This window comes from Lissotriton vulgaris, chromosome 10 (assembly GCF_964263255.1).
Source record: "Lissotriton vulgaris chromosome 10, aLisVul1.2, whole genome shotgun sequence".
In the NCBI taxonomy this organism is placed as follows: domain Eukaryota; kingdom Metazoa; phylum Chordata; class Amphibia; order Caudata; family Salamandridae; genus Lissotriton; species Lissotriton vulgaris.
Window position 1 is genome coordinate 815,298,273 of NC_141698.1, and position 24,025 is coordinate 815,322,297.

The window sequence follows — 24,025 nt, forward strand, 5'->3', positions numbered from 1 at the left end:
AGGGAGGGCGATAGATAGAGGGAGGGCGATAGATAGATAGACAGAGGGAGGGCGATAGATAGATAGACAGATAGATATTTAGAGTGAGTGCGATAGACGGATAGAGTGAGGGCAATTGATAGATAGAGTGATGGTGATAGAGTGAGTGCGATAGAGTGAGGGTGATAGATAGACAGATAGCTAAAGTGTATTTATGTTGCATTGAGTACAGTGTAAATATGAGGTGTGTAATTATATGGCACTGAGTGGTATTAGGGTATTTCTATGTTTGAAAGTATTGCATGGTGAGGAGATAGTGGTGTTGTCAAATTGTAATTATCGGTAATGGGCAGTGTTTAACGGTTGAACTGCATAACTGTACAGCTTGTACCAAAGTGTGGAAAACTGTGCATTGAGCGTTAGGATGGTGATCTATAGTCCTGCCAGCTCATAGTGCACCATCCTAACCCCTAACCTTACAGGGTAGCAAATGTGTGTGCAACCTCAGAACATGACAACCCTGATCCCCCAAGGAAATTGCGATAAAAGGTCTAGAACCTTTTCATTTGAACTCTCGTGCATACCCAAAGAAGTACACAAGACATACTCAGCAAGGCTTTACAATATCTTTTGTAGCATTGTGATTCGTGCATAAGAAGTGTCCTGCAATTAGGAGTAGAATGAAACAGGTTAGCACAATTAGCACTACAAGAACAGTGAAAGAATAAACATTTCCATTATTGTTTTAAGACAGTGTATACTCGCAGGCATATGACTGAGTCCTCTGTATATATGTACTCCTAATAAGCACTCCCGAACCTAATCTTGCCTAAGGTCAATCATCTGCCAAATCCCTGCCGGGTGGACTAACTCCCAGTTAACTGTGGTTAAGTGTTATCAGGCTGTCCGTCTTGGTGTAGAGCTGGACATCTTGTGTTGGCACAGAGGAATCAGCTGAGCTGTGTGTAAATGTATTGGCATTTATATAGCGCACTACTTACCCGTAGGGTCCCAAGGCGCTTCGACCGCTGCGAAACCCTTCCTGGCTTCCCTGAGAGATGGTCCCTTAATGGGTATCTCCAGGGTGAGGCCAGGCATCCCCGGCGGTCTGGTGGGGCCGTTAGTGAAGATGAGGCAAGCTAATGCCCAGAGTTGCCGAGTGTGATCGCTGATCAGAGTGGGCACCGAGGCGAGAGAATTATCGAGTCCGCTGACCCTGGTCCAGAAACCTGCCGCGCCGGGAATCGAACCCTGGTCCCGGGCTGTCCTCTGCTCTCGGGTCTGCTGCCTCTAACCAGTGAGCCACACTACTTCACTGGAATTCAGACAGATGGTAACCATACAGGGTCAGCTGAGTGTTCCTCAGCCTAAACAAGGAAGGGACTGTGAATTTATAACAATAGAACCCATGTGGCCAGTTGACATCCCGTTTGCATCACAGTTGTTTAGTCCAGTTGAATAGCGGTGCCACCAACCAGACAAATATGACATTTGAGCAGTGAACTTGATCCCTTGTACTGAATGTTCAAGGTGTCGGTATAGGCTGCCTAAAAAGCTGAAATGTAAGCAATGCCGATTCACAGAATGTTATCCTGCATTGACACACATGCAAATGTATGTCCAGGGGGCGTGGCCTGGAGCCGTCGATGGTGGACGTGTAGTTTGCCAGCTCCGTCCTATGCCCTGAAAACCAGCTAATTATCCTGTGCTCCCCTGCCTGCAGCCCACCTGCTCCATACCCTGGTTGTCTCCGGAGGCAAGCGGCGTGTAACGGTGCCACGTAGCCCCTCTGGGACCGCTCCTGTGGAGAGCTCCGGCGACGGACCCGGTTGCGGCCTGCGGATCGAGGCAAAGCCCCGGCCTCAAGTGACCGACCTGGCCGGCCTACCCCCAGCCTCCTTCGCGGTCCAATCGGGACCCGGGATCGGACTTCCGCCGCTCTACTTGCCAGTACCACAGGGTGCGATACGGAGTCCTCACCCCCACTGAGGCTCCGCTGCCCCCCGCTCTGCTGCTTCATCACAGGCCGCCTGCACTATTGCGCGGCCCCTCCGGGACGCGGGAGCACCTCCGTGCCGCCCCGCCCGCCCACGAAGTCGGCGTGCCACCGGCATTCCGCCGCAGGGCCGAGACTGTAGTGTAGTTCCTAGTTTCCCACTAGGCCCTGCGCATTGGAATAACATAAACAGTAGTATCGACGTGGAACTGCGGATATTCCAGGCCTCCACTGACTATGCTAAACATAATTGGGTTGTGTTACCAACTAGCTCAGAGGTCAGTGGAAACTTTCTTCTCTGCATAGGAAGTGATCAGCTTCCTTGGCACAGACAAGAAGGGATTCAGTTTTCCAACAACCGTGCAACATGACAACTTTGCTCCTCAGATCAAGAGTCAATCTCTAGGGTCGTGTGAAACAATAGACATGTATTTCACTCAGTCAGTCTAGTGCAGTTTACTTTCACGAGATGTAGAGAATAGAGAGACGGGCGTTTGTCAATAAAGGGTTAACATTTATTGCACAGTCTTTCTTCTCGTACAAGAGAAATGTATTGCCACAATTGCAATAATTGTTATTATAAAAAGTACGTACAGTAAGATAAGTATTGCGAAATAGAACTGTAAAAGCATTGATATGGTTTCTTAGCCATACAATGGTTTAAAAGTAATAAAACATATATACAGTCATATATACATTAGGCTAACATACTCAACTGGTGCTTCTAACTAAGCCTTCCCCAGTGTGCCTGACCTAAGCCTAACACGTGAAAAGGGGAGTAAGTAAGTAGCTTAAGTTAAGTTGGTTTTGCCAAGGTTTGTTTCAAGAATTCTCGTCTAAGGGTTTAGTCAACACCATACCTCTGAATAGAATGATGGAGGATTGGTATCTCCTTCAGGGGTCTCTCTCGATATCCCAGTCACCCGCGAGGGTAAACCGGAAGCGCCGGGACTGGATTTCTCTGCACGAGAAAGGCAGCGGCTTCTCTTCAGCGCGTCGAGGAAGGAGGGGGGACAGCGTCCGCGGGCAGCTGGAACCTGCTGGATGTCTTCGCAGAGGGACGGCTGTTCAGCTCCTTAAGCGTACTGCACCATAGTTCGCGCTGTAGCGGCGATAATGGTATCAGCAGCTTCACCACCACAGGATAGCAGGCTGCAGCGACAGAGTGCTAGATTTACCAACACAGGGTCATGCAGGCAGCCAGCATCAGCAACAGTAGCTTGTAGCTCACAGCTCACATTGCTTAAGGCAACGTTGGTAATATTTATACCTGACAGGTGCCGGGTTTGACGCAAGTTTGCTGGACATAAGACGTCAATTAAAGATGTCACTAGGAAGTGATAGTTATCAGTTGCTCATTAGATAGAGTTCCATTACTAATCAAAACATAGCAAGCGGGGATTTCCAGGTTTGCTGAGTTTTTATTTTGTTGAAGAACTCGGAGTGTTATCTAGGAATATCAGATAGTGACTACTGCTCTGTCATTGCACTAATTGGTCGCAAAGGAAGTGGCAGAGAGAACTATGCTGGAATGTGGCTCTGTTCGTGTGAGGCCAGAGATGACTTTTCAGAAAATCGCACTTGAACGGTTATGCCAATATAGGGAATAAATGGATTTATAGCCGAATAGGGGCATAAGGTCACAGTATCGATCAGGAACCTAGATAAACACGCAACACCCACTCCACGGGTTAATGTCCATCAAAATTACTAAAACTAAAGCAATTAGATGCATGTGTAACATTGCCCACCCCAAAATACATAAATGCATTCGAAATAGGCGTACTTGTAATACATGGAATTTAGGTACTGTACGTTTTTTTTTTTTTAAAAGCATAGAAATCATTCAAAAATTATTGCATATGAAATCAATGAACGATTATGCATAAAGAATTACACATGAAGTATCTCTGACAGAAGAAATGCGAGATAAATCATCACATAAAAATGCATTGTAATAACATGTGTGCTAGAGGCTGGTGTAGTATTGTTATGTCTCTAGATGTGTTTAGAAATAGAAGTGTGAAGCTTCTGTTCTCTAAGAATAGTTTTTACGTTAAGCAAAGAATTGTTCGTGCCACAAAGGGGTCAATATTAGAAAACTTGTCCAATTCAAAGAAAATAGATTTCCAAAGCTCTTGGCAGTTTTTGTTGATCAAAACTGAAGGCCGAATTCAGAGTTCATGGGAACGCTGTGTGTCGGAAAAGCTTCTAAAAGTTATTGTTTCTGTACGGGCGAGAACATCGTATCAGACAGGCTCGCAAAGAATTGGTCTACAAATTCAGGTGATAGTTCAACCAAATTAGATAGCGCTGTAACTTGGCAGGTGTGAGAATGATTGCTGTCATCGAAGGCAGGACCAGCAATGCTCACAGAACGTTGTACCTGGGTGATGTTGCTTTTGTCACTCGCTCCACTGTTACCACTTGGCTGTAGTACAGGAGTCTCCACAAATGCCGTCATCAGGATTGGTAGCCGCTGGGGACAACACAATGCGTGAGCCGTAATTGGACTGAGCAAAGTATCGACGTCCATTGGTACTGCTGATGGAAGTGAAAGACAGATGTCCAACACGCATTCATCGCCGCAAAGCATACACCGTAGCACAGGTAAAATGCAATTTTGCCATATCGGTCTGAATGAAAGGAACCAGGTCATGTTTAGATCTCTCAGCCTGGCCAATCCAAGGACGTTAGTTATCCTGTCCCGGTAGCGCATTGCTAGGATTGTCTCTTCCATTCCCATGGGAGCTATGTCTGAGCCGAGGCTTGCCATAACGAAGCAGGAGGGTCAAAAATAAAATCCCTGCGACGAGTCCCAAAAATAACGGTATGCCGCCAAAAATGGAGTGCACAAAATTAGAAAAGATTCCCAAAATTGCCTGGAAGGGTGTTAGCAGTCCCGTAAAGACTGTCTTAAATATGCCTGGGATGCTTGTTGCACTAGACATGTTAAGGAGTTGGCTGAACATTTCTACGAAATGCACGGGGCAATTTGTTGATAAAAGGTCATGAACTTCAGTAGCTGTCCTTGCAACTAGAAGATCATACGTCTCTTTAGATGACGTTATAGGCACTGTTGTCTGTAAAAGTACAGATTTAACTTTGCTTAAAGTATCAATTCGTATAGAATAGAGATTCAGACGAGGCCAGATGGGAGTCACTGAGTCTGGAGGCCCACTCGGAAACAATGCTTGCATACAGCATTTGACCATGGATGTTACTTCTACTAGATAACTTTTCCCTGGCACGAGGCCACAACATCTGTGATCCGTTCTAAGAATGTAACTCCCGTTTGCGAGTTGCTTAAAGAAGGGCTCTATCTGAGTTGCAGGTGTGACTAGCTGGTGGCATGAAAGGTTGTTAGAGTTTCCATCACATGCTCCGTGTAAATTAATACCCTGACACAAAAGTATACCGCTTAGTGAATGTTTACAGTTGTCACCACTAAGAAATACATTTTTGTCGCTGTCACTATAGCAAGAATGAGTGTATGGTAATTTCCATTCGGATTTTACATATCCTTTACCCAATTGTTCATACTGGCCAGCAGGTATGTAATCAAGGCACTTTTTAAATCGGAAAGTTGTTATCGGAATTGTGATAATTCCGTGTATTATCCATTCAATGACAGGACTCTCTGACATTGTCAATGGTAATCTCTCGAGTTTTTCGATGCTCAGGATTGTATAGTCTGCTCCTTTCTGTGCCAAACTGATCTGTTTATCAGTAAGGTTAAAACTGGAGAATAATGACGTTGTGTTGATTAAACGCCAAGGCACATAGCCTGAACGAAGATTTTGCAGCGTCCAGCCTAATTCTATAATAGAACGCAATTGAGACTGGCCATGTTGTAACATTAGCAAATCTCTGTCTATCACATCAAAGGCAGAGGATACAATATTGTCCAACGAATATATTCTGGAAGACAGAGTCATTAACCCATTGTCTACCACAGAAAGTGATTTCTCCAAATTAATACAATCAATTTCTCGTATTTTTTCAGCAGTTTCAATTTGCTTTACTTTCCAAGCCTCGTTGTAAGCAGCATAGATACTGGTCGCTATGAAACGCTTTTGACGCTGTTTGCGTGGTCCAAGAATGAAATCGCGCAAATCAGCACCTTCTTTTAGTAAAGATAAGTGTTGCTTAATTTCAGCCAGTGTGGATGTTGTTAGCCATTCGAGGCAGAGTTTCCCTACACTGTATGTTGTTATAATCCCTGGATGTTGTCTCTGGGAATATCTTGAGTCTAATCTGGTCATTTTTAACCCCTGTGTTTTATTCAGGAATCTATCTTGACAGCTGTTTGTGTCAGTAGGCCAGATTAACCACTTTTTCCAATCAGGATGTGTTCTGTTGAAATGTAAAATTTGTGACACGCCTAACTCAATATCTGCGGTTACATTTTCAGGTATTGGCTTTGGTATAGACGGTGTTTTAAGGTCTTTGATCTTAGCTAGGCCAAGACAAGATGTTTGGTGTATTGTGTCATTTAAAAACAACATTTGTTCTGGTATCATGCAGGTTCTAAATAGTGCTTCAATGCCTTGCACCTGCCAATCTTTTGTACCCCAAATTGTTTTCGTTTCAATATTATTTTTCCAATAATCAAAACCAAATGTCATCATTTTGTCATAAAATGCTTCTGAATATATCAATTTAGAATTTGTCAGCATTGTTTTCATTCCTGTTTTATCTAACAGTTTATAATAAAACGTTTCTGCATTACTGGTGTTAAACCCTGAGAAGTATTTGAATTTCTCAAAAAATGCTTTAGAACTGCTTTTAGGTGGTGTAGAACAATGTTCCCATTGATTATACATAAAAACATGTCTAGGCTGTGCAGATTTATGCAAGTAATGATCCCCATAGTGGGTGTAACAGAATAATTGCTCATAACTAGATGAACCTTGTAAATAATCATGATCTGTGAATCTAGCTGACATTACTAAATCAGACATCATGTCATTAATACTGTTAAAGTCCCAATCATCAGAGAATGTACTTGGTGTCACAAAGTCACTTAAGGAAACCTTTAGTTGATGAGGATACTTCAGGATTTCGACCGGACCATATATCTCATAGTCTGTTTTCTCCCATACTACCCCACCAGGTATTGGAATTGCTGTGACATTTACTGTTGACAGCTCTCTTTTCTTCACGTGGGATGATCTGTGTGGTTTCAGGACTAGGTTGATGTTCTGACTTGCTGTGTCCATTGTAATATATTTTCCTTCAATGAATTTTCCCAAACACAGTACCATGATGAGCCAAAGCAGGAGGAAAAATACACCTAGACCGAACCAGAACTCTAGCCAAGGGGAAACAAGGTAGATTTTCTTCAGTTGATGAAAGAGTTCTGTTGCTTTTTCTTTAAAAGTCTTTTTTGTTTCTGGCATCACTTCGGGGTCGTTTAAATCTTCAGAGAAGTTGTCGAAGTTGATGAAATAACCAGAGGCACTTCTGTCAATTGATGGAATTGTTCTTTCAATCTGTCTCTCGGTAGCACTTTCTGATGCCACATCATTGTAGACTGGTGTTGTTTCTTGACGAACTGTTTCAATCTGTGTTTCAAGAGGCACGAGTTCCATGGCATTATTGCATAGTCCTTCATTGTGCACTGCAGGCTGATCGAATGTGATGAGTCTTTCAGTTTGAACCTCTTGGATTGTTGCAAGTTTGGGTATTCTGTTATTTCTTGGGAGTCCACTGGGCCTACTGTTGATTATAGGCCACATGCTTGTGGTTTTACCAGATCGATAGACACGACTCTGTTCTCCTTTTTACCAGCAAGGGGCGGTAGCACAACTGATCTTGTTCCGGTGACTGCCAAGACAGGTACTGCTTTTCTGTAAGAAGGCCCAAATTCCTTCTTAACCGCGATCTTTTCTCTGACTAGATCCCCAATATTTGGAATCCAGACAGGCCTTGCTGGGGCTGTTGCAGGTGGTGCCTCGTCAGTGGTACTTGGCTGTTGCTTTAACTTTATGTTGCTTAATGATTTTCTTGTTTCATTCAGTTCCTGTAAAACAGCCAAACGATCCTTTACATCAAAGTGCTTTGTTTCTTCTTGTACCACTGACATCTGACTATCGAGGTCCTGAACTCGCATTCTAATTCCGAACAATAGTTCGTATGGGCTGAAACCTTTTAGAGAATTTCTTGGCATGTTGTTAAGACTAGTCTGGACACTTATTAAATGTTTGACCCACCCAGCGCCTGAACCTAATACCTTCGCTGTTATAGATTGCTTTATGTCCCGGTTTTTTCTTTCTACCACACTGTTCCCTTCCGGGGTATGACGGACAAGAATACCGCAACCCAATTCCCATGCTAGCCATGGCCTCCTTATAGGCTCGAGAGCTGAAAGCAGGACCCTGGTCAGAATGGAACGTGGTAATTGCGTACATGCCGATATGGACTCGCAAATCTTTTATAACCATTCTAGCGTCAGCCGAGCGCTGGGGGCCTCATTTTTTAAGTGTGTTTAGCCTTAACTGATTAATAGGACGCAGGTTGGGGTGCAGGCAGCGTTACGCTGTTTCTGATCGGTAGCCGGTAGCATGGTTCACTACTGCGATCCCTATTGCAGTTTTCACAGTTGTTTGCATATATTTGGTGTTCTACACTCATTCCCGGCCACCAGTATACTGATTGTAATTCAGTCAGAGAAACCTTAATTGTTTGGTGTCTCAGACCCAAACCCATATGTGCGTCTGCTATTAAAAATATTCTCCTGTTCGTGTTTGGAATTACTCTGTCCCCCACTCCAGGGATTCGAGCAAAAGGAACGGAGTTTGCATCGATTATGTATGCATAATTGAGTGGATAGTTTACGGGTAGTGCTGCACAGTCGCCTTTTACGGTCGTTTTTACTGCCAGCATGGTTTCCCCGTCTATGTATTTATCTGTATGCTTTTTTGTGGCTACGGAAGCCGGTTTAGTTGCTTCCGCGGTGGCTGTATTAGCCAATGAATTCCCTGCAACGTGAACGCCATCACGTTGAAGACTCTGTGCGTGAATCACGTGAGTCTTTTGTAGTTCTTTACTTAAAAGAGCTACCTCGTTCCAGAGCAATTTATGCTTTATTGTGGCACCGGCATCATCTTTGTAGTCGTGTTCAATCCAACTCTGCAGTTTGTTATTGTAAGAGTTGACGCAAAAATGAGAATCGCACACTATAAGTGTCGGGAATTCGCGTTCTGCATTTTCAAGCGCCATCTTTAAAGATCTGATTTCAGTTCTCTGAATCGAACACTTTCTTACAGATTCAGTTTTTGTTACTTTCGGTCTGATTTTACCGCGCAGCCAACGACATTTAATGATCGCACATGCTGCTTCGTAGGATTTTCTCTCTACGTTGAAATGCTGTACAGAGATTATACAGGCATATTGTGGGAGAGGCAGAATTTCGATTGGCAGAGGATATTCTTCTTCATACTCTAAATCATTCAGTTCTTCGTATTGCGGGCGAAATAGTATTTCACGTCTTCCGCTCCTAGAGAATCTATACACTGTATCCATTTCGGATCTAGTGACACTGTAGGCAGGTTTACTGGGCTGAATAGCGCTTCGAAGGCAGATTCCGCTGTGAGGATGTTAATCCTTTTGCCGTGTGCTAGTTCTCGTTCATTTGCTAATGCGATTTGCACTGCGTTCACAGTTCTTTCTGTGTGACTGAATGTTTTTTCTGCTTGTGTGTACAAGTGAGATTTAATTGAAATTGGTACCTTTTCTCCCTCATTAGAGGTTAGGTATGTGAATCCGCATCTTCCTGGGATTACTCGGATTACAAGATCGATCGTGTTGTCACGTGTATCTAATTTTGTTTTTGCTAACATGTCTGTTTGCAGTGATCTCAAAATTTCTGTGTGTTTTTGAGTCCAATTGATTTGTTTAAAATCAGGTTTTATTAGTTCGTAGAGAGGTTTAACCTTCTCTGCGTAATTTAGAATGTAAGTTCTTCCGAAATTCAGAAAACCTAGAATGGATTGTAAATTCTTCAGCGTTTTTGGAGCTTGGAGTACAGCGCACTTCTCTAAGAAGTTGTCCGCTAGGCTTTTCCCTTCACTCGATAATTCGTACCCTAAAAATAGTACTGTCAGATGGTCAATTCGGGACTTTATAAAGTTGAATTTGTAACCCTCTGCTGCGAACCCAAGTATAATGGTGTTCACTCTCTTCAAGTGAGTATCCAAGTCGTCGTCTGTGAGATAAATATCATCTACGTAAGATAATGCTTCATCATCATAGATTTGTAGTAACTCTGTTACCCTAGCTGAGAATAGTCCTGGGCTGTTCTTGAACCCCTGTGGGAGTCGACAGAATTTTTTCTGCGACCCAAATGCGGAGAAAGCGGTCAAATATCTGCTTTCTGGTGCAATGTTTTGACAAAAGAAACCATTAGATATGTCTAATGTTGTTTTATATTTTTTCCTAACTATGTTATTCATTAGGGCTGCACTATGCGAGTTTTGTACTGCAAAAGTTTTGCAACATGTATTAAGATGTCTGTAGTCCAAAACTAGACGATATGAATTGTCTGGCTTGGAGACAGGAAACAAAGGATTGTTCATTTGAGAGGTGCATGTTTCAATCACCCCCTGGTATTCAAGTTGATCTAAGATCTCCCTGACCTGTTTTTTAGCTTCTTGCTTTATGGGATACTGCCGTTGGGCAGTTGGTTCACTTTTTAGTTGGATTTTGTGAGGAGGAGAGTCCTCATCCCATCCTACATGATTTTTATACAATGCAGGTGCCTGGGCCACTGCCCATTTCCTTGCATATGTATATTTTTTGTGAATCGGTATGTGATTCGAGAAGGCAGGCATAATCACTTCTTCGCCACGAGGGCACTCCCTGACAAACTCTGGGGGCCAATCTTTTTCAGCTAACAGAATATCATAGCCTTTTGAGAGCTTATCCCAAAATAGACCCTTAATTTTCCTAGTCTTATCACCCTCCATACGCAATGTTATTTCGTATATTTTATGGGGCTCGCTAAGTCTGGCGTCGGCAGTTTCAACCTGAATGTACTCATTCGTGTCCACTGTCTCCAGATGACTCATCAAGTTCTTGCGCGATATACTGATTTCTGCTGCACTGTCCAACATTGTCAATGCCCACTCCCCGTTTTTCAACTGTGTCCTCAGTATTCTCGGCATGGTTGATTACTCTAATACTGGCTACCTTCTTTTTAGGAAATTGAGATTTCTTATTTTGAGCAGGTTCCTTGTCTTTGGACTTGGTGTGCTCTCCTGGGTCTGACCGTCCTCTTCTTTCCGAATTCTGTGGAGAAGATCGAGAGGGACGTGTATCAATACTTTGATATCTATCAGGTTTTTTCAGATTATCCCTATCTCTAAGGTTATATCTTTTCTCAGAGGGCTCCCTCTGGGGAGACTGGCGTTCTCGAGTCGGAGTTCTTTCCCTCCGTCGAGGAGACCTTCCTCTGGACTGGAAAACTTTTTCCTTGGGAGTGGATTGTTTATTTCCATCCCAGCTCTTTTTAGGAGTGTTTAAATTATTTTTAATAAATCATTTTTCAGGACTTTCGAGCAGTTGGGGTTTTACTGGTTTCCCACCCAAGCTGTCTCTACCTAATTCTTCATAGCATTTTTCTATGATTTTTGCAAGCTCAACAGGATCTTTTATATCTGTTTCCCTCACCTTCTGGCGAATCGCCACAGATGCTGCTTCTCCTTTAATGTTGGCTAATAATATAGCCGAGACCTGCTTGAAGTCTTTCAGTAATTTCATACCTAGATTTAAAGCGGGCTCTGGACCGAATTCATTTTGAATCTGTTTTAGCACTTCTGGTATTACCGCCATAGTGTGTTTTTGTGTAAATGGAAGCAAAGACTGTACCCCAAGTGTCACAGTCCTCCACGTGTGGTGCGATTCCCATAGGAAGGCAGATGGTCAAGATTCTGTGTTTCTCAATAGGGGCAGTATCAGGAAATACTGCCTCTATTTGAGTGATTTTCTGTGCTAACCAGAAAGGAATTTGTTCCCGTTTACGGGTGTTTTACCAAGACATGACTGTATGTTCTGTGGTGTTATTTTATTTGTGTTCCCCTGATGAGGGGTCAGCTGGTGTGAATTAACAGCTGGCTGGACTGTTGCAGTCCGCATTACATATTGGACTAATTGCCTATGTATTTTTATTAGTGTGTTTAGCTGTACTAACAGCTCTTCTCTTGACATTCTTGAAATGTCAGGATGTGGTGTGTAGCTGGCTAGAACCGGCCACGTTGCTCCTGGTCTCCCTAGAGGACCGAGCCTAGTTATGTGATCATTGTGTTTTAGGGCACCATTAAACCAGAGCAGGTGCTCTTGAAATTTAAGTGGAATTTTAAACTCCTCGAAAGGAGCGTACTCTTCCGGAGGTTTCTCTATTTTGTAATAGTGAAACTCTTGTGTTGTAGCGTTTGCCGCTGGAAAGTTTATCCATGAATAGAATACCTCTGTCTGCCGATACTCGTGAGCCTCTATCACGAAAATTACTGAACCACCTTGAGGTGTCAGTCCGTTTTCTATAAGTTTTAACGTTATAGATCTTCTTAAGTTGACCGGGATGATTATAGCATCCGGGTCTGTGTATTCGGGACCTTGCTGAGTCGCATCTACTGCGGCCCCAGAGGTTCCGTTATTTTCTGGCATTGTAAAAATGCAAGGTTTGCAGAGTAGGTCTCCAAGGAGACAAAGATTAGGTGCACAATATTTTGGAACACTGTATCCTTCAACGTTGAATAAACCGGAGCTTTACATAGGAATCTCTTCCTACTAAGGTCGGGCGGATTTTTAACCTTTCACCCACTCCAGACGTCTATTGGAGTATTTACGGGAGAAAGGGGTCTGTGTGAAATATGCACGACTGAGTTACTCTACTGTCTTGCGTTAGTTTATCGCCTTACCAAACGTTTGGGCGCCATGTAGTGTAGTTCCTAGTTTCCCACTAGGCCCTGCGCATTGGAATAACATAAACAGTAGTATCGACGTGGAACTGCGGATATTCCAGGCCTCCACTGACTATGCTAAACTTAATTGGGTTGTGTTACCAACTAGCTCAGAGGTCACTGGAAACTTTCTTCTCTGCATAGGAAGTGATCAGCTTCCTTGGCACAGACAAGAAGGGATTCAGTTTTCCAACAACCGTGCAACATGACAACTTTGCTCCTCAGATCAAGAGTCAATCTCTAGGGTCGTGTGAAACAATAGACATGTATTTCACTCAGTCAGTCTAGTGCAGTTTACTTTCACGAGATGTAGAGAATAGAGAGATGGGCGTTTGTCAATAAAGGTTAACATTTATTGAACAGTCTTTCTTCTCGTACAAGAGAAATGTATTGCCACAATTGCAATAATTGTTATTATAAAAAGTACGTACAGTAAGATAAGTATTGCGAAATAGAACTGTAAAAGCATTGATATGGTTTCTTAGCCATACAATGGTTTAAAAGTAATAAAACATATATACAGTCATATATACATTAGGCTAACATACTCAACTGGTGCTTCTAACTAAGCCTACCCCAGTGTGCCTGACCTAAGCCTAACACGTAAAAAGGGGAGTAAGTAAGTAGCTTAAGTTAAGTTGGTTTTGCCAAGGTTTGTTTCAAGAATTCTCGTCTAAGGGTTTAGTCAACACCATACCTCTGAATAGAATGATAGAGGATTGGTATCTCCTTCAGGGGTCTCTCTCGATATCCCAGTCACCCGCGAGGGTAAACCGGAAGCGCCGGGACTGGATTTCTCTGCACGAGAAAGGCAGCGGCTTCTCTTCAGCGCGTCGAGGAAGGAGGGGGGACAGTGTCCGCGGGCAGCTGGAACCTGCTGGATGTCTTCGCAGAGGGACGGCTGTTCAGCTCCTTAAGCGTACTGCACCATAGTTCGCGCTGTAGCGGCGATAATGGTATCAGCAGCTTCACCACCACAGGATAGCAGGCTGCAGCGACAGAGTGCTAGATTTACCAACACAGGGTCATGCAGGCAGCCAGCATCAGCAACAGTAGCTTGTAGCTCACAGCTCACATTGCTTAAGGCAATGTTGGTAATATTTATACCTGACAGGTGCCGGGTTTGACGCAAGTTTGCTGGACATAAGACGTCAATTAAAGATGTCACTAGGAAGTGATAGTTATCAGTTGCTCATTAGAGTTCCATTACTAATCAAAACATAGCAAGCGGGGATTTCCAGGTTTGCTGAGTTTTTATCTTGTTGAAGAACTCGGAGTGTTATCTAGGAATATCAGATAGTGACTACTGCTCTGTCATTGCACTAATTGGTCGCAAAGGAAGTGGCAGAGAGAACTATGCTGGAATGTGGCTCTGTTCGTGTGAGGCCAGAGATGACTTTTCAGAAAATCGCACTTGATCGGTTATGCCAATATAGGGAATAAATGGATTTATAGCCGAATAGGGGCATAAGGTCACAGTATCGATCAGGAACCTAGATAAACACGCAACAAGACCCACAGAGCGGGCGGCGCGCACTACCCACTGCCAACGCCGAGGACCCAGCTTCGTCCTGCACAGGCTACCTGCGTTAAAAAACGGCTCGGCAAGACATGGTCACAACCCTGGCGCCATCTTGCCACCACGTCAGGGCTTGGTGAAGCCCCGTGGGCCCCGGCAGTCTCGCCTCTCTTACCAAGGAGCCGCCAGCCAGAGGTTCGGAGACGGTCAATCGACACGGAGCAGCACGCAGTGGAGACCCACAGGCCACAGGTACAGGGGCCAGAAGAGGGGTGGTGCGCCTCGCGCTCTGGCGCCTTCTCACAGCTCTGCAGCCCGGACCCTTCCGCGCTCCCAACAGCCACGACAAGATCGCTCTGCAGTGGCCTGGTCCCCACCACCCCTTCCCCCCTACCACCTCCTCGGACCTGGGGTTATACCTGCATATAGACACGCCGGTGGCGCGCCGACCCACCCCACGTTGGCGCCTCGTCAAGATAACCTACGCTACCCCTACCAGCCCTGAGGCCTTCGCTACACCCACCCCTGCCCAATACTTAGTGGTCAGTCCAACACCACTGCCGGACGCTCAGAGAGACAGCGGCGGGCCGCTACATCCACTACAGCGCCACCCTGCTAACAAGATCCATGGGCAGAAACAGGGGCAAACCTCAGGACCAGGGCGCCCGAACGGCGTACAGTCCACGGGCTCCGAAGACCCACTGGCCTCTTCCAATATGGACATCATCCCGCCGACCGGTAAGGGATCGCAAGACGCCAAGCTAGATCTGATCCTGAATGAAATACGCGCGACGCGCGAAGCGCTAGAATCGCGCATAGACAATATGGCGACCGGCCTGTCCCTACTCAAAGCGGACCATAACAAGTTGGCGGATCGAGTGGCAGAGCATAAAATAGCGCTGGATGACCTTATACCGCAGCAGACGGAACACTCCACGAAATTAGAGAGATAGAGAAGCAACTGAAACAACTGTGGGGTAGAGTGGACGATGCGGAAGGACGTGCCCGCCGCAACAACGTCCGCATCCTGGGTATTCCGGAAAGAAGCGAGGGGAGAGACCCCACTCAGTTTGTGGAGGATTGGCTAAGGAAGCTGGTGGGCCAGAGAGACCTCACCGCCCTCTACAGTGTGGAAAGGGCCCACAGGATGCCATCGCGGCCCCCACAACCGGGGGCACCCCCTCGCCCCCTGATCGCTCGTCTCCTCCACTTCAGAGACCGAGACACTGTCTTGCGGGCGGCCAGGGAAGAAGCGCCAATACGCTTCGAGGACAAGAATATCTCGGTCTACCCTGATTTCACGCCCACTGTGCAGCGGGCCAGGTCCAACTTCATGGGGGTGAAACGCAAATTACGGGACAGGAACATGAAATATGCACTTTTTTTCCCTGCTCGGCTCAAAATCCTACATAACAACAGGTCCCACTTTTTCGACTCGCCTGAGGAGGCGGCGGAATGGATGGAGGTCACCCTGACCCCGCCGGCATCACAGGACCCATTCACAGACCACCACAGTGACGCCTGCAGGAACTCGCCAGGCCGACGGAACGACACTCACAGCCCCGGACATCATTCACCCCGCGGAACATCGGCGACGACGCATTCACCCGGACGCCAGGCAGCAGGCCAATCATCATCATCCCCGCATCAGCGTCTAACAGAGGAGGCACTGGCCGCCCATGACGCCGGAGCAACCGGAGACAGACTCACCGTCACCACTGACACCCACACTGAGGTGACTGGTTCAGTTGACAGCTTGCAGCTCTTCCCGAAGATCACGGCCCAGATGGCAGAAGAGTTCTGAACCACGCCATGATTACTCCTCTCCAGGTGGTAACGTATGACTACTCCCCTCCTACACATATGGTGGGTTGTGTGTGCAGGGGCCCATTGTATTGTGGGCTACCATGCCCACGCAGACAGTTCAGTGCCAATCGACGGAGGCCTTCCACCCCCGGTATGCACACGTACTTGACTGTTCTGTGCCCACGTTGGGCGCCATGGTTTGGCTCCTGGGTATGTTGGCTCAGGGACCTTTTTGTTCAGGGGTTACTTGGTTACGAGACACTCTCATTTTTTAGCACAGCAAGACATGTGGGGTCACCCAATTGTTTCACATTGCCGCACCACACGGATGGGAGTGGGACCTCTTAACAATTACCAATTGTGCACCTGGAATGTACGTGGCATGGGGTCGGTGCATAAACGACAAAGAATCCTTGCACAACTCAACCGAAGGGGGACACAGATTGCTTGCTTGCAAGAGACACATTTGAACGCTGCTAAAGCGGTGAAGTTGCGGAAGAAATGGAGAGGGCAGCTCTATGCTACCTCATATTCTGCATTCTCAAGGGGGGGCGGCAATTTGGATCCGTGGCTCTCTTCCCTTCCAGCTGCTGGAGCAACGGATTGATCAAGAGGGTCGCTATGTATTTGTACGGGGACTGCTAGATGGGGAGGCGGTTGTCATTGGATGTGTGTACTCACCTAATACGAATCAGTCGGACTTTTTGCTCACTGTCAACGGGGTGCTTGCCGATTGGGCTGAACATCGCTGGATTATCGGGGGTGATTTCAATGCTGTACTTGATGTTCTGCTAGATAGGTCACATCCCCCCTTGCAGGCTACCGAGAGCAGGAAACAGGCTGATGCGCTTGCGAGGTGGGCTGAGGGCTGGGATTTGGCAGATGCGTGGCGTAGCATACACCCTATGGAAAGGGAATACACCTTTTTCTCCCCTCCCCACCAGCTTCACACCAGAATCGATCATGTTTTCTGCTCCCGCTCCCTTACAGCACTGATCGTCCAGACCCAACACATGGGGAAAACACTATCGGACCATAACCCCGTGGAAATTACATGGCAGTGGGGTAGGAGGCTGGCTCCCATTCCGACTTGGCGATTGATCCCTGATCTCCTCGAGGACTCGGTCTTCCCGTCCTCACTGTCCGACACTATAGATACCTACTTCTCCACGAACGCGGGCACGGCCAGCTCCCGGCAGATAGAATGGGACACTTTCAAAGTCTGTCTTAGGGGGGCTGCTATGACTATTAGGGTGGGAAGGAAGCGGGAGGTGATTAGCCAACTGAAGGAGGTGGAGGGTTCACTTGCATCCCTAGAGAACGAGGCAGCGGGCACTAATGCTCCCTTTACACCACTGCAAGAGGCACACATTAGGCACGAGGAGCTACTGGAAGAACTGCGGGTTATAGACTATAGGGAATACACAAACATACAGCATACACAAGCTGACCGAGCCGGTCCCCTGCTCGCCCGCATCCTACGGGACTCCTCGATCAGCCAACCCATTCTGAGGGTCTTGGACCAATCTGGCCGACCGGCTACCACCCAAATAGGGTTCAATACGGCATTTAAGGACTATTACACCACGCTATATGGTCCCCCACAGCCCCTGTCAGAACCCGCACTTGTGGCCTTCTTGGAGGATCTGGACCTCCCGCAACTTACCGCCGATCAGCACAAAGACTTGAAGCGCGCTGTTTCAGTGGCGGAAGTCAGACAGGCGATAAGAGCCCTTCTGAAGGGTAAGGCCCCTGGAACGGATGGCCTACCGGCGGAATTCTACGCCACATACATAGACCTCCTGGCCCCACGGCTGCACACTGTTTATCTGGAAGCCCTACGTACAACCTCTCTACCGCAATCATCCATGCAAGCACTGATCACATCCCTCTTGAAACCGGCCAAAGATGGTCTGCAGATGGCCGATTACAGACCCCTGTCCCTTCTCAATACTGATTCTAAAATATTGAGCAAGGTACTGGCATCGAGGCTCGTGCAATACGTACCTCAGCTGGTCCACCCGGACCAATGCGGCTTTGTAACGGGCCGTAATACGGCCATGAACCTTAGGCGCTTGGCCCAGCTCATGCTCGGAGACAATATAGACACGGGCTCCGAAGGACTTGAAACAGGCTTTTGATTCCTTGAGGTGGGACTATATGTTTGCCACCCTGTCGAAATTTGGGATACCTCCCGAATTCCTCGCTTGGGTTAGATTGCTATACACCATCCCCACGGCCAGGGTGCGCACCTCCAATCAAATCTCAGGCCCCATGGCCATAGCCAGAGGCACCAGACAGGGCTGCCCGCTCTCCCCTCTCCTCTTCGTCCTTGCCCTCGAGCCGTTGCTCTGTAGACTTAGACTGATGGCCCCTCGATATGGCATCCAACGGCATGGTACGGACCACATTGTGTCTGCGTATGCGGAGGATATCATATTATATCTTCGAGACCTGAGGGGCGATCTGCGCCCAGTTTTCCAGGTTTTCGAGGATTTTAGAGAAATCTCTGGCCTCACCATCAGCGAGTCTAAGTCCTACGGGTTCACCTTTGCAGCTGCGGGCGGGTCGGCCCCCCTGCCTTTTGCCCCTCATGAGTTCCAGATGGCGGACACTACATTCCGATACCTTGGGATACAAATATACAGAGAGGCGAGCATGATGATAGACGGCAGCCTGGGGAGGGCCATTAGATCGCTGAAATCACAAATTCAGTTTTGGCTAACATTACCGCTCTCGATACCTGGCAGAGTGGCAATATCCAAAATGGTGATGCTCCCCCGTCTTATCTACTACTTCACCAATCTGCCGTTCCAGATCCCAGCGGCGACATTTAAAACCCTCGACTCCCTACTCACCGAACTGGTGTGGGGACATGGCCGCAGGCGCATAGGTCTGGCCAAGTTGCAGCTTCCCTCCAACTCCGGAGGCATGGGCTTACCGGACTTCAGGGCATATAATTATGCATGTCAGCTACAATGGCTAGCTTACTGGGTGGCAGGCCGCAATCTTCATGAAATTAATATATCAAAGGACGACCAAGCTAGGGGGAGAGTGCACATCTTGCTCCTACCTGGCTCGGATCTACCTAGAAACGCCCCGCCACTTCACAAACTGGTGATCACAACCTGGCGGAGGGCATTGAAATACACGTCCCCCGGGACACCTTATGCCCCCACGATTCCACTCTTGGGCATACCACTAGGCTCGGGCACACTCACGACGACCCTACTTGAGCCCTGGCATGACGCAGGGGTGACACAAGTGGGTGACCTGTTTGCGGAGGGACACTTACTATCTTTCGAAGACTTCAGAACCACGCAAGGCGTCCCCAGCGGCTCCTTTCTCCTACACGCCGGACTCCGACACTATATCTCATGCAAATGGTCGCCTGACGGGCGGGAACCTGTTACCAACCCCCTAGTCACTATGCTCTACCTCATGGGAACGGGCGGCCATCTGACCAAGTGGCTCACGACTAGCATTAAATCGGGGAGGGCACTTACACTGTCACCACTACGGGCGACATGGGAAGCGGATATTGGTAGGCCACTGCGAGACAAGGAATGGGAGCGCATACTGCAGTTCCCCAGGAAGGTAGCTAGAAACCCCAAATACAAGTTCATCCAACTGATGTTACTACATAGAGCCTACCTGACGCCACACCGCCTACATGTGATGTTCCCTGCATCCAAGAGCAACTGCCCCCGGTGCGATGCAGACGACGCATCACTGATACATATGCTGTGGCAATGCCCCAAATTAGGGTATTTCTGGAACACTGTCCATGATTCACTAGAGAAGGCTGGTACACTGCCCCGGTCTCCTGCACTGGAACATACACTTCTAGGCCTGGGGCCGACAACCCGCACCAGAACCGTGGCGGCGCGCTTCTCAGACCTGGCCCTGTTGCTGGCGAAGCGTGCCATCACGATGCGATGGAAATCATCTAAACCGCCCAACCCTGACCTATGGCGGGCGGAAGTGGTGCGCTGGGGTAAGGCTGAAGGTGAGGCACTACAAAGGGAGGAGAGTAGGGGCCTCCGCAAAACACCAATCTCACTGGAATGGTTTGACACTTTGGGGGTCTTTGAGGCTGGCAATGATGAAGATGAAGAGGATATTAGTTAATAGCCACTGGGGGTGCTGCTATGCCCCGACTCACTCTCCCATACATTGCCACGGCCACTGCCTACGGTGCACTGCGATGGGGTACGGGCAGCCCCGACCCATCGGCCAATCACATTACCCACCCTACCTGTGTGTTAACCTACACTATGTATCAATACATTGAGTGTGACCCACATATCGATATTTCAATCATGTGCCTGCTTAGAGAGTGACGGGTGGGATTTTCTTTTTAGGGGTGGAGGGTGGGATCGGGTGTGAACGGGATTGTTAGTTTGTTCTGGTTCATCAACAAAATGAAGAAATCGAATTCACTATGATTCTATATATGCTCTGAGCGTACGCATACATGTAACACCGAGATTAACATTGAACTTGTATGTGCGAAATTGTATGCTGTTACTGCTCTCAAACTATGCTAATAAACAGATTTAAAAAAAAAATGCAAATGTATGTCCAATGCTGTGTGTAAAAGAGAATACGTGCACCATGAAGCAAAATTTCCCTGCACACCAAGGAATGTCGTACATTATTATTGCAGTCTGAGCCGCTGAGAAAGACCCGTTTCACCATTCCTACAGCGATGTCTAAAAGATGAATTCCATAACTCGTGAAAATACACTTCTCCAAGCGTGTCATATCGGTCTACTTGATGGTATTGCCAGTATTGCAAATGGAATTTCTATAGTGGAAGACAAATATACCAGTGGATTATTCATCTGCGGAAGGTATTTCTGCAACAGTAAATGGTAATTTCTCTAGCTTCCCTATTTGTAATATGGTGTATGCTGCTTCTTTCCTTGGCATAATTGTCTGTTGCTTTGTGAAATTGTAAGGTAAATACAAGCATGTGGCATTAAGGTGCCATCTGCTAAGGTCCTTTTTAGGACTGAGCAATTACAATGCAAAATTGGGGAAGAATTGCATCCAGAACAGCAGGTTTGCGCAGGCGGTAAAAAAAAAATGCAAAGTACGTGTGGAACAATTAATGTAAGTGTTCTGATTCAATCAAGAAAGGCATTGTGTCGGGGCGTGGCTTGGACGCCGGAGAAAATGGCGACGTAATTCTGTCCTCCTCCAAGCGGCTGTGACTAATTGCACTAAAAAGAGCTGCAATCCGACTCTATTCCTGGCCAAAACGAGTACCTGGCTGTCGGAACACTAGAACTGGCGATGAGGGAAGTTTGAGCCAGAACCGATCGAGGAAACAGGAATAAACTGTCCGTTTTGCCCTAACCGGAGGAACCTGCGCTGCATTACGGAGCCCGCTCCTGGACACATCCACGCGGTCTCCCGTAGCTCCGGTCGTGTCACAACACACTGACTGGGAATGCCCACCCAAAGAGAAGTACGGCTATGGACCCACAAGCAGCAGCAGCAACAGAATCGTGAGTAAACGGACCTCGCGGACGAGGCTGCTGGCGAACGCGCAATTGTGTAGAAAAACGGCGCGGGAATTAACTGTTGAAAATGGCGGCTCCCCAGCGCGTCTGACATCGCGCTGGAGTCACCCTGCGCTCTGATGCCGAGATCGTTGCTGTGGCAGCGGTCTATGACCACGAGGAACTGAATGCAGCAATTAAACCTCCCGCCCATGCACATTTCTCGAATATAACGCTGCAATTACCCATAAGACTGTAAGCGCCCACAGAGCCTAGATCCTGTTTGAATGTCAGAGCTGAATTGAAAATGGTTGAAAATAATTGAGAGGATCTACTAAGACATTAAGACTCTGTGACCTGGAACACCCTTGTGTAGACAAAAACTGTAGTACTGTGCGTTATGCTGGTTGAACCTTTACAGCAGCCATTTGCAATTGATATTTACAAGGAGTGAACATACGCAATGTACAAAATGGTGGCTACTGCAGATGAGTGTTCATGGGGAGGTCTGCAGCTAATATGCTGGTAATACACGCATAACTCCCTACCAGTAAATCGCTATTCACTACTCACAACCACCAGAATAAGGCAGGAGAGGTATCTAATGTGCTGCCCTGCACTGTCTCAACACAATTCAGTCTCAGCGCTGTGAGGTTGGTGAACATCAAGGCAATACCAGGATAGTTACAGATCAACAACTGTGTTCTAAGTGGGCTCGGTGGCGTGCACTGATAGCCGGCGGCTAAACAACACCAAGTTGCAGTAAACAACTTAACAATGGGGGACAAGGAAAATGGTAAAAATTCTAAGCGCCTGAAATCTGACCCACCGACGCCAGTCAAAGGAAATAAGGTAATGGCAGAAGCTATGGAAACAATACTGAGCAGACTGGAAGAAGTTAGGGACTTGGCCAAATCCACCAAAGAGGAGGTTGTTGCAATCCGCCAGGACATCAAAGTCATCAATTCGAGACTAACGGAGTCCGAGAGCAGGATAAGTAAATTGGAAGACTTCGAGAATAGAACATGTGGAGCCATCAAGAATCTCTCCTTGTTTTTGGACCATCTTGTGAGGAAAATTGCGGAATTGGAAGATAGAAATAGAAGGGGGAACCTGAGAATTTTTGGTATGCCAGAAAAATAAGAGGAATCCCATGACTCATGCATACCCTTCCTTGAGCAGTGGTTCACACAGGCCACGAATCTGACCTTCACTCAGCCACTGGAGTTCGATAGAGCACATAGAGTACCGGGACAAATTACCAAAGAGCAGAAGGGCCCGAGAGCGATTGTGTGCAAACCGTTAAGATACCACCACACAGAGCAGATACTTACCTTCGTCCGCAAACATAACCATGTGCTATGGAAAGGCCACAAAATCTTAATCTCACAAGATTTCAGTAAGGAGACTATGGAAATCAGGAAAGCTTTCCTTGCATTGAGACCACAACTGAAGACACCTGGTTACATGTATGGCTTTATAGGTCCGACAAAGTTTAAAGTAACAATACAAGGCGTGACTCATGTGTTCTCTGACCCGCGACAACACCTATCCAACCAGGGAGATGGCAACATGGAGGTCTCCCCCTCAACTCAACAGGGAGCCTCTTCATCCGGCCTAGGATGAGCTTTTGACTACCGGTGCTGTCACTCTCATGTTTCCTGGCTCCTCATAATGCACCTAATCTGACCTGAACTAAGTAAGAGTGTCTTTTGGCCGAAAGTGGTACATGGTCAACTGCCACGAATAGGTTTGTTCATTGCTCACTTAAATTCTGCCCACCCGACAGCCTGTTATGTTCTGTTCTGTTCTACGATCCTTTTGGGCCCTCTGCCAGCGAATCTTCCACTATCCCGAAATGTGTCAGAACGGTCTCTCAAGTCCTTGTTATATCTAGACTACCATACTAATGTTCTTATGCCTTAAAATAACGTATTATGATATAGCTTTATTCTGCAGCACACCTCTTTGGTTTTATGCAGATCCATGGTGCTTAACCCGCTATTACTGGTGTGCTTAGCTCCTGCTTCCACAAATAATGTAGTGGCTTTTGCTGAACTCAATGTTATGGCATCATTGTTGTTTCTCGTTGCCTACATACCTGTTTCACTTTTCGCTAAACTGGGGTTGCAGCCCCAAGGATTAATAGTTATGAGTAAGCTGTTTGGAGGCGGTCTCGAGGTCGTCATTCCCGAGTCACCATGTTCCTTTTCTACTATTGGGGAGGGGTGGGCTGTGGGTGAGGGAGGTTTGT